Source organism: Poecilia reticulata, linkage group LG16, assembly GCF_000633615.1.
Source record: "Poecilia reticulata strain Guanapo linkage group LG16, Guppy_female_1.0+MT, whole genome shotgun sequence".
Lineage (NCBI taxonomy): Eukaryota > Metazoa > Chordata > Actinopteri > Cyprinodontiformes > Poeciliidae > Poecilia > Poecilia reticulata.
The window spans coordinates 18,192,937-18,198,920 of NC_024346.1; positions in this window are offsets into that span (position 1 = coordinate 18,192,937).

The following is a 5,984-nucleotide window of genomic DNA, read 5'->3' on the forward strand; positions in this document are numbered from 1 at the left end:
TAGAATACATATTTGAAGATAGTAAAAATAAAAACCAGACTAAATGTTGTGATATGACAAATTACCATTAAAGTGAACTCACAAATGAGCACCGGTTCACAGCAAACGTCACCTTGAGGCACTTTACAAAAATGTCAATTGAATCCCACGTACATTCAAATTAATCCTAGTTATAAAAAAAAAAACACATTGAGCTCAGTTAATTATCCAAATTAGTTCAAAAAGTACTCTATCTGTGGAAACCTTTAGCAGGACTGCATTGATTCCTTGACCTGCAGCATCCATTCTTCCTGGACAGGCATGTAGAGAGAGTGAACAATTGCTTGGTGGTCGTTGAGTTTACAGTTACTGAACATGCATACAGCAACAGTGGAGAGGAAAAACTCTCCTTTAACATGGAGTTGCCTCCAGCAGAACTTGGAGTACTTTCTAATTTAATAAAGAGGGGGGAAAAAAGTTAAGGTAATCCTGGTCCTACCTTATTTTGTATAGTAAATATATAAAAATATTGTATGGTACATATGGACACATACGTACAATGAATGTTGTTACTGGAAAAGAAGACTGTACCTTTAGCTTAGTTAAAGAACAAACAAGCATTGTCTCAGTTTGAACCAACTACACATCTTATTTTTAGTGGATGAAGAGCTAAAACTCAACCAAAAGTGATTGTAAAAGGCCTTGTAAAAGTTTTTGTGTAGTACTGTAAGTTTTTAACATCAACAATGAAATCATTATATGCTATCTCTTGCCTGAGTGTTTCACAGTTTTTGTAAGAAAAGATTTTTAAAAATTGTTTTCAAAATAGACGAAGCAATTAGTCATTCTATCTGCAATTTCAATAAACTGATATTCACATAAATAATTACGTTGGTGGAGCAGTTTCTGGCCAAGCTGCTTGTTTCGGCGAAGATGTATTATGAGTTAAGGCTGCAGCACATGTGAAGAGCTTTTTCAGGAAGATTAAATGATGAAGCGGAGCAGATAATTAGAGACGAGTCTTCCTTCTCCATCTGATTAAACCCGGCAAGTCCAAGTAACGAGCTGCTGATGGGTGGAGCTGAACACATGAACATGAACATGAGATTTAGCATCATTACATTAAACGGCAATTAGACTCGTAGCTTTTTTAATTAACGCAAACTATGATGGGAAATTAATGAGGATTATTGCTCAGAGGCCAGACGAAGGAAATGTTAAACATCACTCAGCAGCTGCAAGTCACACCACAAGTAGCGCTCACACCAAAGCTCCCCAGGTTAAATCATCTGCTCAAAAAGTTACTTTTTTTATTATTGTCTTCAGCTCAAATCACCAACCTGTTGTAGGCAACATGAGGAGGCAGGACATGGTCGTTTATATCAGTTTGGAAGCTTTTACACTTGACCTCTTAATGGAAATTTGGTCCATTTTCCTAGCTATATAAATTAATCCCCTGATTTGATTATCAATAATGTTTTTGTCATTTTTTTCATGTAATTTAGATTGTTGTAATACAGTATGTAGCATGGAACAGACTCTCCAATGCTAATGTTTCCAACCCAAAGAGGTCCAATTAGGAACTAGTTTACCAGCTAAATATTTTAGTTTTTTAAATAGGAAGCTGGAAATTTGCACACACACAAAAAAAAATCAAACTTTGTATGTTTTACATAAACATAGATTCATTGTAAGTCAAAGTTACAGTTCATTCGTTGCTTCAATCGGGACAATTATGTTCAGATCTAGATTCATGTCAGTCTACTGAACCTTAAGATGTTACAAGCTGAAATGTATTAAAATTAAAGTTGGTGTGATTTAGCTCTGCAAGCCAAACTTTGAAAATGCAGAGCACAATGGATGGATGGATGGATGGATGGATGGATGGAGGAGCCACTCATTACAACAGTTTGCAACTCTGGAGATTTTTCTCATGGTGACAAATTAAACACTTTTCCTACTTCTACCTAAATGGCCTGTTCTCTTGTCTTTTCTGTGTTGAAGCGCGTAGACCTCTCTGTCACAACAAGCTTCACTCCGTGAAGACAGAAATCATGGAAACTCTATACAACATATAAAGTTTAAATAAGAGATGCTTCATGGATGGATTCATTCTGTAATTAATTCTATATTGTAGGTGCCAATAACTGTGCCACAGTTTTTTGGAGTTTTTTTTGTTAAAAATAAATTGTCAATGTGGCCTTTTTTTCCCTTGTTTAAAAAAATTATTCAGATTTAAGATTAGATGGAAAAAAAGAACAGTGGTCTTTCTTCGTTGAGTTTGCTGATGCATAGAAAATTTGTATTATACTTTTCAAGGTAAAATTCTAAATAAATTAATGATTTATTCTATTTACATTAAGGTTTTCTTTCTGTTGGAATAAGCCAAAACTTTAAGTATTGCAAAAAAATTACAAAAAGTACATTTTTCTTCAGAAAATATAGTAACATGCACATTTTTTATTCTATCGGACAAGTATTGCTGATACACAAACTCTGGACAGAGAGTTGTTGATTTTAATAGTATTGTTTTAGGATCACCCATTAGTCACATTCCAATTAGCATTTGTCTCGTCTGCGTCGTTTTTCTATAAAGTTTTCTGATTTATCTTTGCAGGCTGCCTTTACTTTGTGCTAATAATTGGATGCTATTGAAAGGATGGGTTTCATTGATTTTGTGGATGACTGGGAGCATCACCGGCCCAAACCATAGATTGTCCGCAAGGTCTGTGTTGAGGCGGGATCGATGCCGGCGAATCTTCCCCCTCTGGTTTTTTATTTACTTCTGTCTCCATTGATTGAAACATGCAATAGTTCAGCGGCCATTATCACACTGACGCTAAGTTTCCCTGTCTCTTCATTGAAGCAGCTCCCTGTGTTCCTCGGCAATATCTCACTCCAGCAAGTGCTCCCATCTTTCCCTTTCTAAGTAATGAGTTAAGAGCATTGCTATGACCTGTAAACATCAATCATGAACAAAGAGGGCTGGCAGTGACTAACTGCACTGGCAAGAGGGGAGCGAAATGAAATGAAAGTGTATAATAAAAGAAACATCCAGCTTGGTGCTTGTTGGAGAACCTGAAACGATAAACAATACAGGAACTGAATGTAGATTATCAGCAGATGATTGCTTGATTTGATTTCTTGAAAAGATTTCGAAAAGCAGAGTTTGGCCTTTAGCTAAAAGTTTTCACTCGTTGGGAATTCACCTGAGTTTCCACCAGTCCAATTCTCTGAGCCTGGTCATGAATTTGTATCCAGCTGTTGAGATCAAACTTCTCCTGTCGTACGGACGATCGGATGAGCTGCCTTGCTGGATTGTCTCCGCAATACAACACGGTGGATGGTCCCATTCAAGCGGCCTCAACCTGCCGTTTATATCGCGACGAGACGCCAGAAAGGTCAGAGTCTCGTCCTAAGTGGGGACTCTCGTGATTGAATGTAATCAGTGTGTACTTGTTATTCTGAGTGCTGGGGCCTTTCTTTTATTTGCTGGCCCCAGAAGTTAATTTCCCTGGTGACCTTTGTGTAATAAAACAGCATTATCTGTTTGTGGAGCCACAACAAGGAAAGCAAATTAGCTTCCTCACTGGCGGTTTGGTCACCGAGGAGATCCGTTATAAGTTTATTTGCCTTAATTAGATTAAGGAAGCAGTAAAGGCATGTGTCAATGTGGACATCACCCTTTGTCTCCTTGCGCTGCATTATCTGATTGTCCCAGCTGATGAATTGGACTGATTGATGTTTTGGATTTGTCAGAAGCAAGTCTGTCCAGCAGTTCTTAGATTTGGGGCTAATTGCAAACTGCTAAAGTCAATAAAAAAGGTTAGTTTGTGATTACAGGAGCTGCTTAAAAGAACCTGATCAAGCTGTGGATTTCTCACAGCTCTGCACAAACATGTGTCACCTGATACCGAGGAATTCCTCTAATCCTTCCCTCTACTTTTAGGGGGAGTGACACTTCTCAGTCTAAACTCTCCTTTTTGTTGTTTGTCTTGTGTGCACTCAGATAAGCTCCAATCAACGCCTTACATTTCATCCTTAAAACTTATCGAGTGCATTACTAGCTCTAGCAGACATAATGTTCTCCTTAAATATGCACTGACTTGGAGAAGAATTCACACAGTCTGCATTTTTTTTTATTTCACATTGATGCATGCTATTTCATAAAGGTAAAGTGGAAAGGAAATGTTATGTGGATTTTACATTTTGTTAGCAAATGAAAATACTTCTTTTGTCTTTTTATTTACCACCCTTTTACTCTAAAATAAAAACCAATATGTCCAAATGTCTTTCAGTCAGCTATTAAGAAAAAGAGTCAACAAGTGTTTGATTTAATCACAACATGAATCCAGCTGTTCTGGAAAAACCTCTAAGGTTTGTTAGAAAACATCAGCGAATAACAGCAACATGAAGACCAAGGAAGACGGCAGACATGAAAAAAGGGCAGAAATGTCTCTCAGCAGATGAACAGAGCCGTAGCCCAAAACTTTTCCTCCTGTCTTTGCAGTGGAAGGAGTTTCCACAAACTTTACTAAGGGCACGATTACAAATTTAAACACTTTTCAGATCACAATTTGTAGGAAAAAAAATGAAAACATCACGTCATTTGTTTCCACTTCCCAATAATAGGCTAATTGTGTCAGTCTATCACATAACATCATGATGAAATATATTGAAATCTGTGTTTGTTGTGTCACAAATAAGGAAACAGTTTAACGAGTGCGGGTGCTGCTCAGGTCTTCTGGACATTTTGTTCTTTAATCTTCATCGAAAAGGCGGCAGATATGAATACGTGGCTGAAAGCGCACGCCTTTGTTGACTTTTTAATTAGATTTATTCCCAGACAACGGGACAATACTTACACTTCACTGATCAGTTTTGCTGTTTTGAATATCTCCTATAGCTGTTGCAGTCTGACGATGAATGTGAGCGGAGAGGGTGCGAGCTATGGAGGCCACAGTGAATGCAATGCTTTACTGACCCGAGGAATCTCTTTTATTACGGCCTCTTTGTGCCTCTCCCTCCGCTGCTCTGTCAGGCCTTTCAGACCCAGTGGCAGCCACCTACATTATATCCTGGATAGGCAGGACATTCATGCCTTTTTAACCCATTGTCCTTCCCCCCAGGGTGAGGGCCCAGAGCGGGATGTGAGAACCCCAGGCTGGGCATTGTGTCCCTCTGCGCTCTTCACACACCCGGCGGGGGACTTCCTTTCTGGTGTCACCGAAACCTGTGTGGTGTAATCCGCAGCTCCCCGCTGAGCAGGATGGAAAGGTTATTAAAAGCGCCTCTAATGTCTCGTTAATAAATCGCTTCCATTTTCCGCTTCATTTCTAAGTAATCGTGTTGGGAGTGTGGATAGGAAGGAATGTGTACCAGTTCTCCTGTTTTCAGTATCAAAGCAGCATAAAAATTGGGATTTCTCCCCATTGTCACCTACGCGTACACAAGCACAGATCCATTAGAGATGTGACCCTCGCATTAAAGATCAAGCATCCTGACTCCTGCGCGATGGGGTCAGCCTGCGAAGTGTTGATGCCGCTGTGATTGTCAGAGGAGAGATTTTTAAACGCACCGAGTCCAGGCGAGAGGTTTTGGGTTAATGGCGTCTTATAATGTGACCTGGTGGATGCTGCTTTTAGGTCTCCTCTGGGGGTAGCTCTTTAAAGCCGCAGAGGTCACTCCAGTTAGAGTGCTGCTGTGTTAAGAGGTTAGAGAGCAGAGGTCCCCACAGCGTGGTATCACAAGCACTCTCCATGATGCGTTAAGGATGCTGATGCCTCTGATTGCCACACTGGGACCTGGAGGTGAAGTTAGGGCTGCCTCGGGACTGCCGGGGTAATCCCATTAACTGTGACTCCTGCAGCCCTCTCTCTCTCCTGGTGTGTGTGCGCTTGTGAGTGAGCATGGGTGTTTCAGATAGAAAAACCAAGGATACAGTGTGTGTGTGTGTGTGTGTGTGTGTGCGTGTGTGTGTGTGTGTGTGTGTGTGTGTGTGTGTG